Source organism: Octopus bimaculoides, chromosome 18 (genome assembly GCF_046866305.1).
Source record: "Octopus bimaculoides isolate indiv1 chromosome 18, ASM4686630v1, whole genome shotgun sequence".
NCBI lineage: Eukaryota > Metazoa > Mollusca > Cephalopoda > Octopoda > Octopodidae > Octopus > Octopus bimaculoides.
Window position 1 is genome coordinate 296,919 of NC_142945.1, and position 19,267 is coordinate 316,185.

The 19,267-nt window shown below is 34.0% G+C and overlaps 1 protein-coding gene across 8 annotated transcripts in view; it reads left to right on the plus strand.

Annotated features, from left to right (window-relative positions):
* Positions 1-19,267, plus strand: part of LOC106871672 (peripheral plasma membrane protein CASK) — a 522,259-nt gene that overhangs the window by 50,801 nt on the left and 452,191 nt on the right. The window lies entirely within an intron of this gene.

Consider the following 19,267-nt stretch of genomic DNA (forward strand, 5'->3'; position numbering starts at 1 on the left):
CAGACCAACACTGGTTGTTAAGGGATGATGGTGGAGTTGGGTCAAGCACACACACACACACACACACACACACACACACACATTTGCATATATATAATGATAGGCTTCTTTCAGTTTTCATCTACCAGATCCACTCCTGGAGCTTATATTTGAAGACATTGCTCAAGGTGCCACACAGTAGGACTGAACCTGGAACCATATGGTTGGGAAGCAAGCCTCTTCCCACACAGTCACATCTGCTAATGATAATAATAAGTCATGTGTTGAGAGGAATTCTTTGGGGTTTGAATAATTCACCTCTGGAAACATGTGTGTTTCGTTCAATATCCTTAAACAACCTTTATTCAAGGGCCATTTGAATGGGATGGGCTACTTGGCCTGAAGAAAATTCTAGCTGGGCCCCACTGTTTATCTTGATATGAGATCACCATGTTGTGCACATAATGGTTGTGATGCATGTGCCTGGTGTACCCTTATCAGATGGGTAGAGATGATCGGTATATTGAGCTTACCCCAGTGTCACTTTGATGGCATGCACTGCTCTCTCAATAATGATAGTAATGATGGTAGTAATAATAATTTCTAACATTGGCACAAAACTCCACATTGTTAGGAAAATAATGGATTGAGGGTAAGAAAAAAATGCGAAAATAAACTGAGAACATTCTGTGGTATTTACTTTGCTAATATCAGAAATAGGAGGGAATAGACAGCTTTTTGAATTGAGCCTGTTTTTTTTTTTTGTAGTCGCTCCAGTTTGTGATGACATTGGTAGAGACCATAGCATTTTGGGAGTAGAACATTTGTTGGAATTTAATGAAATGTGATTGAGGAAATGTTTGGCTATTCAAGCATAAAATTAGCACCTTCTTTCTTGAATCAGCAACTTACCGAAGAAAGTAGCTGCAAGAGATGAGTCATTAATACTTGATAATAAGATCAATAATGTGTCTCAGAGTGAGGATTTCTCTCCTTATTATCTATGTTGCTGCTGTTTACCTCAAATCCATTCACAGATATTCACACGATCACTACTCTTCGCTTATTAAGAATTTTATAAACACAAGTTCCTTTCTGTTTCAACAATCATTCTGCTGTTTTTAAAATATGACCAATATTAAAATGAGAATTTATTACTTTCCATGTGTGTGTGTGTATTTTTTTTTGGGGGGGGGGGTGTCATTTCGATTCTGTTTGATTTTGGTAAATTTAGGCAATACTTCACATGGATTTCAAGAACATTGATTTCTTCCTGTTTCTATGACTTCCCAACTCATAAAATGGTAATTCATTCTTGAGAATATAAGAAGAAAGTAGATTTCAATCTCTTGGGGCTGTAACACTACATCCTGAAACTGAGGTGACTTTGGTGGCATAAAGTCTGGGAGATATATTTGAGTCAGGTCTCTTTGGCCTTTTCTGAATTGCCTCAAATACTTGCAAATCTGCATGCCATATGTGGCACACCACTGTACTGAGGCACACCACTGTACTGAGGTACACAACTATTTTGTGACATAATGGTAGGAAATGTCTCAGCTTATGAACATTTTTTTAATTTTAATTTTTTTTTTTTTGTAAAGGTTTTTCTCATTTTAAACATTTTTTTATCTCTTTAATGTCATTCTTTTATCTGCCATTACAGTCCATATCTCTTCTGTGTTTTAAAATTCTTCACATTAGCAATATCTACCTTTTCATGAAAGAAATTGATTTTAATGCAGATTTCTTATATTTTGGCATGACATAATATTTCAAATGCTCTCTCATTATCTTCATTGTTTCTAATTATTAAAATCTGATCCAAACAGTAAAATATCAGGTTATCTTCTGGCTTTTAAACAAACTATTCTCATACTTGTTATTATTGATCACAAAATCTAAATATTTTACAATTTTTTTCCTATTTTACAATTTGTGACAGATATAGAAACATATACTTGATATAATTCTCTATTATTATCAAATTTTTGAGATGTTCATCCTTTGTGTAAAATATATTTTTATTGTAGTTTTATAAAATCAATTCAACCGATTATTAAATATTCACAACTGAATTCACTCTAATAATATTTCAAACCATTTCATTGTTGGAATTGCTAAACTATGAGGAAATTAATGATAATTTGTTTGTAAATAGTTTAATAATGTTAATGTTGCCATGACAAGACTTTATTTCTGAGGTTTCATACAGGGACAGGGACCTCTGTCACATTAGTTAGGTCAGTGTGTTACTCTCTTCAATCTCAACTGGTACTTAATTTATTGGCCCTGAAAGTATGAAAGGTAGAGTCGACCATGACAGAATTTGACCACAGAACATAACGACAAGTGAAATACCTCCTAAGCATTTTGTCCAGTGTGCAAACAATTCTGCCAGCTCACCGCTTTAATAATAATAATAACAAATTATGATAATACTTTCTTTATTAGCCACAAGGACAGAAAAACAGAAAATAAATAGGGATAGTTGTAATCGACTATCCCCTCCCCCAAATTTCAGGTCTTGTGCCTATAATAGAAAGGATTATTATTATTATTATTATTATTATTATTATTATTGATTTGTGTGTGTATTCTAAACAACTTGAAATGTTCAGATATAAACAGTGAAACACAAGAAAGAACCCATTTTTACTTTCTTTTCACTGAACTCTTTCAATTTCCAACTTGAGTTTTGTGTAAAATGAGTTTCTGTCATTGAAGCTAAGGTTAATCAACAATGATTTACAAATATAGTACATCCACCGCCACTCTTATATGTATATATATATATATATATATATATATATAGAAAGAGTGAGAGAGAGAGAGAGAGACAGAGAGAGAGAGAGAGACAGAGAGAGAGAGAGAGACAGAGAGAGAGAGAGAGACAGAGTGAGAGAGAGAGAGAGAGACAGAGTGAGAGAGAGAGAGAGAGACAGAGTGAGAGAGAGAGAGATGTGTTTGTGTGTGTGTGTGTGTGCGTATAGACAGATAGATGTATATTTATCAGTTATTTGACTCATTTATTAAAACATATATTTTTGTTTCATTAAGTTCAAACACCATAATTTGTATTATTCTCCTACCTTGTTAGTTCCCATATAATTTATCAAAATATACAATATTTTCATCATTTATTCCCTCTTAATATCAAACACACACACTCACACACACAACACACACACACACACATACACAAGACACACACACATACATGCGCACACCAAATATTGTGCAAGTTATTTTCGGAATGGTCTCTTTTGATTGCAACTCTGTTAGAATCGTGCTGACATGAATCATCCACCTCAGAGAAGGAAATTACCAACAGACGTGCATTAGTAACCCATTGACAGACACTGAACCTTAATATTATCAACATAAAACTGTTTATTGATTTAGCTTTCATAATCAGCCAAAACTAGTAACACTTTAAAATTGCTCACAATGTTCGTGGTTTGGTGTGTTTTTCTTTTTAGCTTTTGTTTGTTTTCACATTTATTTGTGTGCATGCATACACAATGATACATAACTGCTGAGGTGCATGTGTGCATTGTATATAATGTAGACACACACACTCAAACATGTAAGCATGTATTCATGTACATTTGTGCATGTGTGTGTGTGTGTGTGTATAAGAAAAATATGCTGCGTCCATACATATAGATGCTTGCAAGGATGTGCCCAGCTATATATTTATGCATACAGACACATGTACATGTTAATACCCCCCCCCCACACACACATTGCGTGTGTAGGAGATAACTGTAAATGAGTAACTTATTCTTGGTTTCTTAAATATACATCTGCATCGCACACATATTTTCTCTCTCTCTCTCTCTCTCTCACACACACATCATTTGGAACATTTATCCTTTACCAAACTGCTTAGTTCCTTAGAACCTGGTTTTATTTTCCATTTACATAGAATTAAATGCTGAACTAAATTCCCCTCTTGACATGAATGCTGCAATCAAATATTTCCAATTAGAAGGTGAATGCTTGTTTGTGTGATCGTTTTGAAAATTTGTAGTCTTTGACTTTTAAAAGATATTATTTTTTAGTGATAATAATAATGTTACTCACTACAACATTATCCCTGTTTTACTATTAACCAAGGTAAAACTGCTGAAGTATGATACTGTTTGTTATGAGTTCAAATCTGACTATGACCTGACCAGACATCATGTTGTGTTCTTGGCCAAAACAGATAGATTAAATGACCAGTGTTTTCTGAGCTGATAAACAGGTTCAATTCCTGGCTGATTCATAGGCAATGTGGCTGCAGACATTGTGTTGAAGAGAGTTTATGAGTGAAATTTAATGAATGGAAACTGTGTGGAAGCCCAATTGTGTCTCTGTTCTTGTTCTTGGATCATGAACTTGGTGTGTTGTCCTGTGTAGCTCCACACTCTGATTGTAGGATCCTTTAGCAGAAATCAGGCTAGTTTGCTAGATAATATCTACTTTTACCAGTTTAAGGGACCTTAGAAAGTGTTATGGGCTCTGCACTTCGTCCTTTGAAGAGAGAGCAAACAGTATTTATGAGCAGAGATGATTAATTTTGACAATGACAAAACACCAATGTATATCTGGCCTTTGTGAGAAGATGAAAGAAGGAGAAAATATTTGTCTTTTGAAATTAAACGACTGGATATTGTAAGTGTCAAGATGTGACAGAGTATGTAACACAAGAAGACAGGATGTGTGACAGTGACGATATAACAGAAAAAAAAGGATGCAACAAACAAGTTTAGGTAAAGGAAATTAGAGTCTACACATTCAGTGAAGCAGAGGCCATAAGAAGTAATAAAAAGAACAGCCCAAGGGAGGATAACAGAGGAGGGTTTGTCTTTCTAAACATCTTGATATTTTTAGGTAAAGTTTAGATGTCACATGTATGTAGTGGAGTATTCAAGACTGTTAACTCTCAGCAAAGCACTTGTTAATAATACAGTGCTCCTACTACTTGCACTAGTGACCTTATTCTTTTGTACCGTTAAATAGCATGGCAGATAGAATTGAGACTTGCACATCATCATCACCACTAAAATGATGATGATGATAATATTCTGATTTGAATATAGCCTAAATCTATTGCGAGGAGGACTATGTTTATTTAGAACTCAATAGAAATTAATGAAAGGCTGAACAACAATTAAACCAATTTGAAGAGGCAAATGAAAATTCCAGTCTGCTGTTTCTCCTAAATGAATAATATACACACACTTCTCTGTATTTTGGGACATTTATATATCTAACTACTTGATTCTCTATTCAAGTCCTTTAAAAACATTTTAAAACAAGGATTCTAATTGAATTTGCTGCTGTTTTTAACCCCGAAACCATTGAAAAGAAGGACATATTTATCAAGACAAAGCAAAATGTATAAGTTTAACCTGACTGCTGTTTAGAATTTTAAATTTGCTTGGTCATTTATTTTTACTGTGGAAAAAATCCAAATAAAAATGCAGTAATCTGTCTGTCTGCCTTTCTACAATAATACAGCATGTGGATATATGTAAATATGTTTGTGTGTGTGTGTGTGTGTGTGTGTGTGTGCGAGCATTACATGTAATAGTCTATTTCTCAAAATGTGCCTATCATTTGAATGAGTAATGTTAGTGTGTATGTTTATACACACACACACACACATGCGTGTGTGTCTATAAGTCTGGTTGAACAAACACAAAAATTAGAACTTAGTGCAGGAGTCTATATGTTTTCATTATTTTAATTTGGCCGTCACTTTTGTAACTTTCTGCTAATCAAAAGGTAAACTAGTACACAATGACACACACACACACACACACCAAGTCTACCCTTTTCTCTACCTTCCTTACTTATCGTCTCTCACCAATTGTTCTTCCTTATATTCACCTTCTCACCCATTCCCTCCCCCTCATATGCATTCATACAACCCCTACCCACTCACAGTTCCTTTTCCTGTCTCCTCTCACTTCTACTCTCCTCCATTTCGTAAGCGTACACCCTGACACCTCATCACTATTTTTATCTCTTTCTAGTTCCACTCCAGTTATTCCCACCCTCTCTTCAATAACATGAGTGGCCAAGTGGCCCCTCTACAGCAAAGTACCTCTTCTGAACCCTTCTCTCATTTGAATCCCTCATCACCTTGCATTAAAATCTCCCCCTCTGTCTACTGTAGTCCCACTCACTGGAAGTGGATTCTCATCTTGCAAGCTGCATGGTGACCTCACCTGTGCTGGTGCCATGAAGAAAACCACCCAAATGCACACTCTCTCTCACTCTCTCTACCCACTGATGAAATTACTCACCCTTTTCCTCCCTTCTGATCCACTCTCTATAGTCTCCTTTGTATTCACCTTTTTGTACCTTTGCAGTATGCTCAGGCACCCTGTCACCACTGCCTTTTCTCCTTTCCTCCTACTCTCCTCAACTGCACTCAATCTTGCTCTTTATATCACTATATCTTACTGGTGCATGATTGTTTATATCATTGTAGTGCTGGATATCTTCATATAGAGCTTAATAAAATATAACGTAGAGCTAAATATATAACAATACTAGAAATAACAGAAATCTATACATATATACATACAGATGTGTGTGTGTGCACGTGCTTGTGTGTATATACATACATACATATTTATATATATATGCACATAGATATATATATGCACACACATGTGTATATGTCATGGAAGTCATCACTGGGTTTAAGTTTTATGTATTTTATTTTAGATCTTTTTCATATTAGTTTTTTTTTCTTTTTTATAGTTAGTTTGGAACAATAAAGTTCCTAAATTTATATTCAGTGTTTCCAGACATTCACAATTTCATTTTCAAGAACTGAATATATTTTAGTGTTTGTGTTGTTTGTTATATACACTGGTTGAATTCAAAGGTCTGGAAATATTGAATATAAATTTAGGAATTCTATCTTCAAAACTAACTGTAAAAAAAGAAAATAGAATATCTAACAAAAAAATCTAAAATATAAAACTGAAAGTTGAGCACAGTTGTATATTTAATGAAACCTGGTTGAAAGGGAAACTGGTTACTCATATGTATGAGTGTGTCTGTGTGTGCATGTGTATATCTTTGTTTGTGTATATATATATATATATATATATATATATATACATATGTGTGTGTGTGTATATATATGCATGTGTAAGTATTTTTATGTACACATACATATTGTGTATGTGTGAAACATATATATATATATATACATATATATGTGTGTGTGTGTGAAATATATATATATATACATATATGTGTGTGTGTGTATATAAATATATTGATATGTGTGTTTGATAAAACAAAATCCAAAGACAGTGTGGTTAGCATGTGTTGGCATGAGGAGTAGTATTTAGTAGAATTGACCAATAGAATACAAGGACCTTGCTGTGGGCTGCGGAAAAAGCAACATTTCACACAAAATCATTCTTCAGGAAATTTATTTCACTCTCATCAACTTTTCTCTGAAGAAAGATTGTATCCAAAATGTTAGATCTTTTTTACTTCCTGTCATTAGTTTATTGTACCCTTTTTGTTGAATATACCACACACACACACACAAACACACACGTCCATGTGTGTATGTTGGTAAGGTGTGATTTGAGGGAGACCTGTCTGCTGTTTCATGCAGATCAACTTAACATGAGGTAAAGTTAGTATAGAAATACTAATAGCTTCCCTAATTTCCCCTGCAAGAGCTAGGTCATTAGATGTAGGAATTGAGTCATCGGATGGAGGAAGTAGGTCAAAGCTATAACAATTAGGTCATCAGATATGAAAACTAGTTTAATAAAAAGGTGGGGCTGAAAATGGAATCTTGCTGGACACTTACTGGAATACTAAATTCATTGCTCATTGCATCTTAGAATACAGCTTTCCCTGCTATCACAAGTCATTCATCTGTTTCTACTATCCTTATTATATTATATTATATATATATATATATATACTTGGAGATGGATATATATATATATATATATATATATATATATATATATATATATATATATACTTGGAAATGGATATATATATATATATATATATATATATATATATATATATATATATATATATATATATACTTGGAAATGGATATATATATATATATATATATATATATATATATATATATATATATATATACATATATATATATGTGGAGTGATGTTTCTCTATGTGTGTGTGTGTGTTTTGTATTCACACACACACACACACACACACACACACACACAAACAGTTATGTATCAGTAATGATGATAAAAGTAAATTTTGTTTGCATAAAAAATTGAACTACTTTTCAGGGAAATTGGCTGTGGAGTTAGAAATGTGTGAATTAATTTATCATGAATATTGAATGTGAAAAGGAAAAATTTTGTATTTGGCAAATAAATGTAATATTTATGGACAGAAATATAAAAAGTTGAGGTTAAACTTGTTTGAAAAAAGTATTGATAACTATTAATGATGTACAGATGTATATATGTGTGTATGTATATATGTGTATACATATGTGTGTGTGTCTGTTTATATCATCATCATCATCATCGATGTTTAGCATCTGCCTTCCATGCTAGCATGGGTGGGATAGTTTCACAAGAGCCAGCCAGGCTGAAGCTTGCACCAGACTTCTGTGACTATTTTGGTAGGAGTTTTACAGCTGGATGCCCTTCCTGATTTAAAATTTTTGTCTAATATTTTATAGATTTTATGGATTACAAATTTTCTCTTGGAGTTTTTAGATTTTTAAACTAGTATTTTGTATAGTATATAGTATGGTATATATATATATATATATATATATATATATCATGCGGGTGACACGTAAAAGCACCCACTACACCCTCTGAGTGGTTGGCATTAGGAAGGGCATCCAGCTGTAGAAACTCTGCCAAATTAGATTGGAGCCTGGTGTTGCCATCCAGTTTCACTAGTCCTCAATCAAATCGTCCAACCCATGCTAGCATGGAAAGCGGACGTTAAACGATGATGATGATGATGATGATGTATATATATATATACTTAATAAATGTGTACAATAACACACACTGATATGTACATTTAATAAATTTCCTATATTTATTTTCTACATTAGCGTTGTTTGCGAATTGTTTTTCGAAGTTCTTATTTTCTGTTAAAGTGTAAGACTATAAATTAGAAGTATATTATTACCATTATGCAAATTCAGCACCTTTCTGAAAACTGTTTTTACAAATAATATCAAGCCAAAATCACAGACTGTCTTTACCGTTTATTAAACTGGAATCCTGTTTCTGACCAAACTTGTCTTTTAACCCATTTGACACATCACAGACCACACTTTGATCTATAAATTCCTCTACAGATTCATAAACTTCATTGATTATTGTTTTGATTTTCTGACTGCCATTGGAAAAATTAGTAAACAAATTTCTTCAAGAAATAATTCTTTTTTTTTTATATCCTTAGAATATTCCAAGATTTTCACCAGAGGAATAATGCCACTTCTACCTAAGAATAATTTCCAAGTGTAAATAATTATGTTTTGTTCTTGTCAAAGACACATTACATTGTTTCTATATTCTATAGCAGTTCCGTTCTTTCTTTGCAATGAGATTCTTGACTCTGAGAAAGTATTATTTTGTGTCGACTTTTGCCTCTTCTTTGATAGTTTAGTAATAAGATAAAATAATATAAAAAAATATGAAAATAATATGATCACGTCCATTTCCTGTTTGTTGTTTGTTTTGTTTTTTATGCTTATATGCAATTTCATGTCTGGTATTGTTTTGTTATTGTATGATATTGTTAAAATTAACACACACACACACACACACACACACACACACATACACACATACACACACACACACATACATACACACATACACATCATGATTAATAATATCAAGTGGAGAAGTGAACAGTATTGACGACATTGGTCAACTTGCAATGAACTTGAATCATAATTAAGTCTCAATAATTGGTTAAAGATAATTCACTTGTTTGCATGAACATCACATAATCTCATTCCCTGTGTGTTTTACATATTAACAATAAAACAATATCTAGTTTAATGCCATACTTTTCTGGGTGATCTGTATTGTGTAAAATAATTGCTTTGAAAATTTTGAATAATCTGGACAAACCATTCCAGGTGCTTTCTGTTATTTTACTTGATGGTTGTCATATAACTCCATGTATGATCACAAAGTTCCAGCTTTGACCACCATTGAGCCATAATGTATCTCGGTGTACCTTGTCAGATATGTTCTTCAGTGTGATAGTATGGCATGAAGGAGATTTGGGTGCTATTTCTAGCAGATCAAGTAACTATGAAGCTGTATCTTTTCTGATATTGGAGTTGATAGTATCAAGAATGTGTCCCCTTACTTTACCTATTTCACTTTTGGAAGGCTTCATAAGCCAACACGTGCACATACACAACATCTTCATAGTTGCAAATATATATATATATATTTACTTGAAATGATGAAAATGTTGTTGTTGTTGTTGTTGTTGTTGTGTGTGTGTGTGTGTGTGTGTGTGTGTGTGTGTGTGTGTGTGTGTGTGTATTCAGTTCTTATGAGGAGGTCAGTGTTCAAAAGGTTAATGTGATATTTCCACCACAGATAAATTAATTTGCCACTTACTCTATTGATATACTCTCTTCAGTCAATGATTTTAGAATCTTTATGAGCCATTTCTTTAATCAATATAAAACTTCTGACATCACCATCATCAGCATCATTCTTAGTTGCATCATCATCATCATCGTCATCTTCATCATGAATAAGAGTACAGCCTTCACCATCAACCTCCTCATATAATTTCTGGTAGGTATGGCATCTCACTGTAAACAGAATTGCTTCGACAGCAGAATCATTGGAGCGTTGAAATAAATGTCTCGCAGTGTTTGTTCTGACTGTTTCTGTTGTGATATTAAATCTTGCCAAGGTCAGATTTGCTTTTTATCTTTTCAGGGTTGATCAAATCAAGGACCAGTCAAGTGCTGGAGTTATTGCTATCAACCAGTCCCTTCCCCTTAAAACTGCAGGCCCTGATCCGAAATTGGAAACAATTATTTCTGGATAGTGAAAAGAATCCTTTATTAATTGATTTAATAGGATCCAGACAATGAGACCCTGGATTGTTGAATCTTATCCTATGATTGGGTCTCTAGATTCAGACCCTGCTCAAAGCGCATAACTTCTAAAGATTCCGTCCACCTAGCTGTAAGTAGGTACTGCAGAGTGAAATGGTTCATTGTAGCACTCAAAAGAGTAAAGAGTCTGCCAGGAACTCACAGCATTTATGGGCCTGGATTGTCAACAAAGCGTTTATAAAAGGGATTTGTTGGCAATGGCACCAACATGTCTTTAGAATGGACTAAAAAGGAAATCTATGAAATATTCACTGCTGTGTGAAACACTTCCAAACTACATTATATACAACATATAATGATAGACTGGTGTGTGTGTGTGTGTGTGTACATACATACATACATACATATACCTATATATATATATATATATATATATATATATATATATATATATATATATGTATGTGTATTTAAAAGAAATAAATCTGTTTGTTTAATGTGTGTATGTATTCATTACAGACCTGTGAGGTTATTATATATGTCTGTGGAATTTGAGAATCTCCATTACTGACAAAGAACCAAACTGATTTATTGATTTCTTCAACAATTTCTTGCAATGTTGATAAACACACTTCTTATTCCAATACAGTTCTTATTCCATTTACAGATGATGCATACATACATGCACATGCATTTTGTATGTATATGTTTCCATGTGTGTGTGTGTGTGTGTGTGTGTGTGTACATGCACACGCATATATATATGCTTGCTCACATATATATTTATGTTTGTGCATGTAATTGCAAGTATGCACACATGCATGTATGTGTTTCTGAAGATGTAACTTATATCCAAGGGATTACAAAAGACTTTCTTTATTTGCTCTGATTATCAAATTAACTTGTAACAGTCGTGTTGCGGCTGAAGAGAAAGAAATACACAAACTATGAACATCTTAAAAATAGCCTCTCTATTCTCACTTGATTGTTCAGTGCATTCAAGTATGGCAGCGTCAATCAGCAGCCATGTTGTTGTTGAATAGGTTTTTGAGGAATAATAACAGAAATATTGGCATTTAGAATTTCAAATAAAACACACTAAACCTGTATTTTCACAGGAATTAAATAAATTTGTTCAAAGACAGAGTAAATAAAATGATTCAGTTTCTCTTATCTTCTCCTTATATTCCCCTATGTGTATTTGATATATGTATACATGTGTGTGTGTGTGTGTGTGTGTGTGTGTGTGTGTGTGTGTGTGTGTGTGTGTGTGTGTGTGTGTGTGTGTGTATATATATATATATATATATATATATATATTCTTGCCACTATCTATATCTCTCTCTTCCTTTACTCAACCATCTCATTTATACTCTGATCCCTGTTTCTTGTTAGCATGCCCGGCATTTTGCCACCATCTCCATCCTGCCGTCTCCCACACTCTCTCTCTCTCTCTTTCTCCTGCATTTCCCTCAGGTTGGGTAACTGTGTATTTTCTTTGCTGTAACACACCTGTTTCTGTCTTCATTTCTGATCTTTCTCTCTCCAACCAGGTAACCTTGTACTACAGCAAGACACCTGTATCTGTCTCACTATAACCTTTTCATAACTTCCTCCCCTCTTAAAAGTTTTTGTCTTGCAAGTACTTGGTGAACCTGTCAGTGCAGGTGCCACTTAACAGTGCCCAGTCCTCACTGTAAAGTGGTTGGTGTTCAGAAGGGTATCCAGCTGTAAAAACCTTGCCAAAACTGACCCCACCTGTGCTTGTGCCATATAAAAAGTATTAAGTCCACTCTGTTGGGTGATTGGTGTTAGGAAGGGCATCCAGCTGTAAAAATCTTGCCAAAACAGTCACAGAAGTCTGGTGCAGGCTTCGACCTGGCAGGCTCTTGTGGTACTGTCCCACCCCTGCTAGCATGGAACACAGATGTTAAATGATGATGATGATGATATATACACACCTATGTACACACTGATGTATATCATCATTTATCATCTATTTTCCTGTGTTTGCATGCATTAGGAAGAACTTCTCCAATGCTGCTTCCAGCCACTTGTTGAATTCTCTTGAAGCTAGTCTTTACCTTTTGCTGCCAGGTCTTTGTTGGTCATCCTTCTTTTGTAGATTCCAACTCTTTACATCACTTGGTGCTTCTTTCTCCAATCTGTATCTCACAATTACATTTCTGTACTAATGATGTAGTCTTCTCTTCACCTATCTCTGCTCGTTTATTTACCTTTTGCATCATTCACCCAGCGGGGCATGCTTGCCTCATTTCTTTCCTGTTTTCACATCACATTGCTGCATCTAATGCTCATGTTTTACTACCATGCATCATTGCATTTGTTATACAAGTGCCTCATAAAGTCACCACCACCACCACCACCACCACTACTACTACTACTACTACTACTACTACTATTACTACTACTACTGCCACTACTACTACTGCCACTACTACTACTACAAAGTGTAAGCAACTGGTGAGGCCAGTTTCCAACAGCTGACTTTTTTTTTCTGGATATTTCACTCAAGTGAACTTGTAACAGACAGGAATTGAACCAATATCCATGTTTTGGTAAAAGAAACAGCCTCATCACTTTAGAAAAATAACGTTTGGTTGCATAACAACAATTTCAATAAAACTAGTTGTTTTCTTTTAGTTTTCTTTGTTTTTTAATTGTTTTTTTTTTCTTATTGAAGTCAGCTTGTTGTTGTATTGCTTGTTATTTCATTGTTCCATGTCATCATGGCCTTTCAGTCCTTCCATACACAAGACCAGACTACAACAACAATACTCAATTTCATGTTTACCTTCAATACTTGCTCTACTGTTAACAAAACAATTGCTTCATTAATCTGATGAAGACCAAAACTCTACCAGTTGCCTTTCTTTTTTTGTTTTTGTCTCTGTTTGATCGATACTCAGAGAAGCAGTGGGATGATGTTGTTGCATCATCATTGTCATCATCATCATCATCATCGTCATCATCATCATCATCATCATCATCTGAGTGACCCAAGTCATTTCTTGCCAAAACTCCCTCAAACTAAACTAAAATTTTATTCTTGCTATTTATAAAAAAAAAATATTCTTATTATTGTCTTCCATTCATGAATTTCTTTTCTTTTTCTTTTTGCTATGATATCTTAGATGAGAATGAATTTTGGAATTTCAACATTTTCTTGTTGCAGAGATGTGGGTGCCAAATATTGTGAAGATATCTTCCAGAAAGCTTTACTTTATTTCTCAGATCTGTGAGGTGTAGCTCTAGACACTGGAAAGCTTTTAGCAGTGAAGAACTCCTTCTCTAAAAGAGGAAGTGTGAGTGGGAAGGGATTGAAATTTGGGGAAATTAGGGTATTCTGTTAGAAGAGAGAAGATTCTAGAAAGTCATGATAGTCTTTGTTAGAATGAGAGTTTGTTGATGATGGTTGCTGTGGGTGCTCACTGTGGAAAATAGTTGAATGGGTGTGTAGGAGAAAGAGAATAGAGACTGAATTCTTGGCAATATCGATGTAACTAAAAAGTTCTTTTATAGAAATCAGTTAAAGACAAAGAAATTTGTTGTGGCTTGTTTTGGAGATTCTGTCTTTTCCACTTCCTGCTGAGAGACAGGGCTCATGAAACAGAACTTTTATTAGTGAAAGACTTGCTATGAAATAAGCCCACCCATATTTCTTCTATATGGTGTATTAAAGGTTAACTGTTTCCTCCTGTTTTCTCCTTGGGTATCATAGCTCCATATACTCATAATTATATGTGAATATTTGTTGAGCACTTTTGGTGAAAAATACATTGCTAAGACTAATTGTAATATACTCTGAGAGGTATCTGTGTTGTGTGTTGTGTTGCCAAATATGTGTGTGTGTGTGTGTGTATATATACACATTCAAGCTTTCCGCTTCAGAACTTCATCCCACTGGAAGTCTTTCTCTGCCCTCTTTTTTTTTTCTTTTCCTCCTTCACCTACCAACTTGTAACTATTCAAGAACAATGTCTACTAGATCACTCTGTTCCCAATTTTGCACCCAACCATTTCCCCCATACCTGGCCCTACTCTCCCAAAACAAAACATTAGTTGATTCAATTAAGTACAATTGTTTTCTGCAAAATTTTACTTCCTAATTCTTCTTGATAAATTATCATTAAAGATGTAATAGAGACAATATAGCACCTGACTGAATATCTTTAGTTGAGCACTTGATTATTTTTACTGGGGTTTCCCCACTTCCCAGTTTGATATAATAATTATTTTGATAAATTCTTTCAATTATTTAAACTCTTTATTCTTCTACTGGTTTTAGCCTTTGAGTGGTGGCCATTCTAAGACACTGCCCTCAGCTTGGCATAACAAATGGAGTGTCCTTGTATCCCAAACTTTTGGATGTTTTTGGCTAACCATGTCTGCTCTATTTGATGTTTTCTTCTTTGCCTGATCTTGAAATATGAAACAATATATCAGTCTCTCTTTATTCAGACCTGTCCTCCTTTTGTGTCGTCCTCTTGATTTCATACAAAGTCCAATATTGTGATATGTGGTGATTGCCTTAGCAATTTACCCAAGAAGAAATTTTCAAGAAGAAATATATTACAGCAGAAGGGTTGAAGAGATGGCTGTGAACCCTCTATATTGGAAACAACAAGCATAGGTTAATGCTGAAATAGGAATGGAGGTGTAGTGGAGTGACCCTAGCTAAATTTGCTGAAGTAGACATATGGCTTGGAGGTAACTGACCAAACATTTGTGGGTTGATCAATACATATTGGAGATCATATTACAATCTGGTTTCTTAATCTCAGGAAAAGCATCTGCAGCTTTTATAAGTCGAAGGAATACTTCCAGAGGGGCAGAAGTTAAAGGCAGCAATTATTATTAAGTTGTGAATATTTGGCTATATTTCATCTGGTTTACTTTCCACTTAACTTTAAAATTACCATCTCTTTTGATGTGGATGTCTGTAAACTAGATTTGGTATTGGCTGTATTGATTCCTTTCAATTTGACATCAATATATCAATGGATTATTGGGGATAAAATTGTACTCTATTCCAGTGATTTTATATCATTTCCCTGTAATGCCATCAATTTGCCTCACAGTTATGTATCCTGCTTTCAAAATTAGTGTTGTCTTCCTTGCTATATCATGATCATTGAGATAATCACCCGCTGTTGTTAATGATGATGATGGTGATTTATCTCAACTGGTCATACAGCTCTCAGTTTATTCAACAGAAAACAGAAAAAAATTTATAACAAATGAATTTGATTTGTCTGACATAAAATGTGAATCCCAGGGAAAAGACTAGTTGGGTTGGTGGTGGTGGTAGGGGAGGTGGTAGGGGCAGTTTGTTGATGAAAAGACTTAATTTAATTGGTCATTATTTTCTCCAGTAAAATTGTTTTATGGAAAACAATTAAATGGAATTCTTATTAGCAACAATAGTTTAGCCATCAGGTCAACTCTGTTTGAGATAGGTATATCTAGGAATACATTATCCCATGTCTTTCTATTTTTAAGATGGTAGAGTGTAATTTAAGGAAGATTTGGTTGCTATTTTGGGAAGGTTAAGCAATTGCCTTTTGTTTTAACTGAAGTTTGTAATGCTTTTGTAATTACTGCTGTGTGTATTACACATACACACACACACACACACACACACACACACACACACACACACACACACACACACACACATACACACACAAACACACAAATACAAACTTTTATTACCAGTTCAATTTTGCTTGAGGTATACAGTGAATGGCTTTCATATGGGTTCAAATATGCCTCAAGCTTATACAAATTGACAAGTTTGTATCTATACACATCACTACTTAGTACTGCACCCCGTATATATATATATATATATATATATATATATATATATATATATATATTTGATTAATGATTAAGAGAGATGGAAGATATGGAAATGTTTATTGATCACTACAATTGTTTCGACCTATCTAGCATTGATCCCACATGGTATTACTCTGTTATGTATTATATTCCAACTATATTACTGTCATCTGTTATAAACCACCCATTATTACTATGTTGGGTATTAGATGTCCAACTATATATTGCTATATTGTGTTATGTACGATCTCTATAACTGTGCTGTTGACTATATATATATTACAAATATATATATATATATATACATATATATTACAAATATATTTCTGTATTTTATTATGATGCTACAATATTATGTAATGCTTTAATATGATCAGCCAATTTGGCTTTGCTCCAAATGAATGTCCATTTAATCTCCTTAAAGACTTATTTCTTTGTGTATTTCTCATTCCAACATTTCTTGGTAACAAAGAAAAGATGAGTCTTTGTTGTGATTTTGGCAATATTGGTTGCTCATAATGGTTTCTTTTGATATTTCAAAGAGTTTATTTGCTTTTAAGAAAAATATCCTATTTCATGAAGATAATGAGAGGAAAGATCGGTTTAATGCTTTATGACTAATGAACCTTGATGAGGAATAGATTTAACAAAACAAATGTTTATGTGGGTCCTTGCAGTAAATTATTAGGAATCATTTTATTTACCTCTCTGGCAGGATTCAAACTTAAAACAGAATATGGTATTGAAAGTAAATACTGGAAGGTACTTAGAAAAAGTATAATTTTTTTTTTGAAATAACTTGTAGTGTTTGAGTTTATTGCCATGGTAAAGTAGGGGCCATATTAAAGAGTGGGGATTGGATGTATGAAGAAGGTGAATAGGGCTTACCTGGGAAAAGCTGTAGATATCAGCAGTTGATTGTGTATTTTATTTGTTGTCATTTAATTACTACAGAGAGTCTATAAGAAGTAGAGAGTAGTTGTGGGATGTTGGTGATGAAGAAGGATTGGTCATAATGTTTCCACCACAAATACCTCTCTTATCTGAGGTTTCCTACACTACAAGGCTTGTTGGCTTGTGAAGAGTGGGGCTTAGGGTTAACAGGACTCAGAAACACCATTCTATTGCAGGCAAGGTTTAGACTCAGTTCTGAAAGCTTCTGAAGCCGTTATATACAATTCCATCCTACTGCCAATAATTAAAACAAAGCCTTGACCCATGAATGGGAGTTGATAAGCCATAAGGATGATGTCAAAAACACTACAGCTTTCAGTAATTACCAGAAGTAAACACAATTCATTCTTTAAAGTTGTAGGTATGTCCATAATGTAAAACAGATGTTATAAAAATTCATTAACAATTTGGTTCTCTTAATTAACAGTGAACATTAGAAAAAAATTATAACTGTCAAAGAAATAGTTTAATCATTTACCAAATTAATTCTGCACTTGATATTAATTAACAAAATGTCATTTTACATCCTGTTTGTAAAATTATTTACAAATTTTCCAAACACCTTTTCATCTTGCAACTGAAATTAGGCAACTGTAAATTCTACAATTAGAATGAATTTCATGTCCATCTTTTCTTCTTAGATCTTTCATGTTACTGCAGTTGTTGTTGTTAGATGGGTACAGGACCAGTAGGGTGTCAGATAAACAACCCCTTTCTGTAGAATTGATCAAATCAACTATACTTTGCTTCTAAAACATTTCTGGCTGTTTGCCAATGTAAAAGCTTCTTGTAATTGTTCTAGGAATTATAGGGACCCAGCAGAAATGGTAACACCAGGGATTGAATGTCTTGCAGAATTTTGTTTTCTTTGTTCCGAGTTCAAATTCTGATAGGGATCATTTCAACTCTCATCTTTTTGCTAGACACAATATCAGGGCTAAGAACTGGCCATCTTTATTACTCTTGTATGTGGGACATATTTTGTTTGGAAGACCCCCCCCCCCCCCCCACGTTCTGTCACCAACAGCTTTGCAACTTGCACTGTTTTTCCAACACTAAAAACATTGGTCTTCAGTGAGACTTAAAGTTCCCTTCTGTCACTTCAGTTTGTTCGTTTCTCTCTCTCTCTCTGTCTCACTCTCTCTCTCCCACTCTCTCTCACACACATACACACGTGCACATACACATACAGATGAAAGGATGGATAAATAAATATATATTTACACATACACTAACACACATACATACACATATTTATATAAATATAGTTTTACTCTTTTGCTTATTTCTCTTCTATTATTTTAATGTTGTTGCTGTGTTGCCCTTGTGTCATAATTCAATTTAACACCATCCCAACTCAGTTAATACCCATCACCT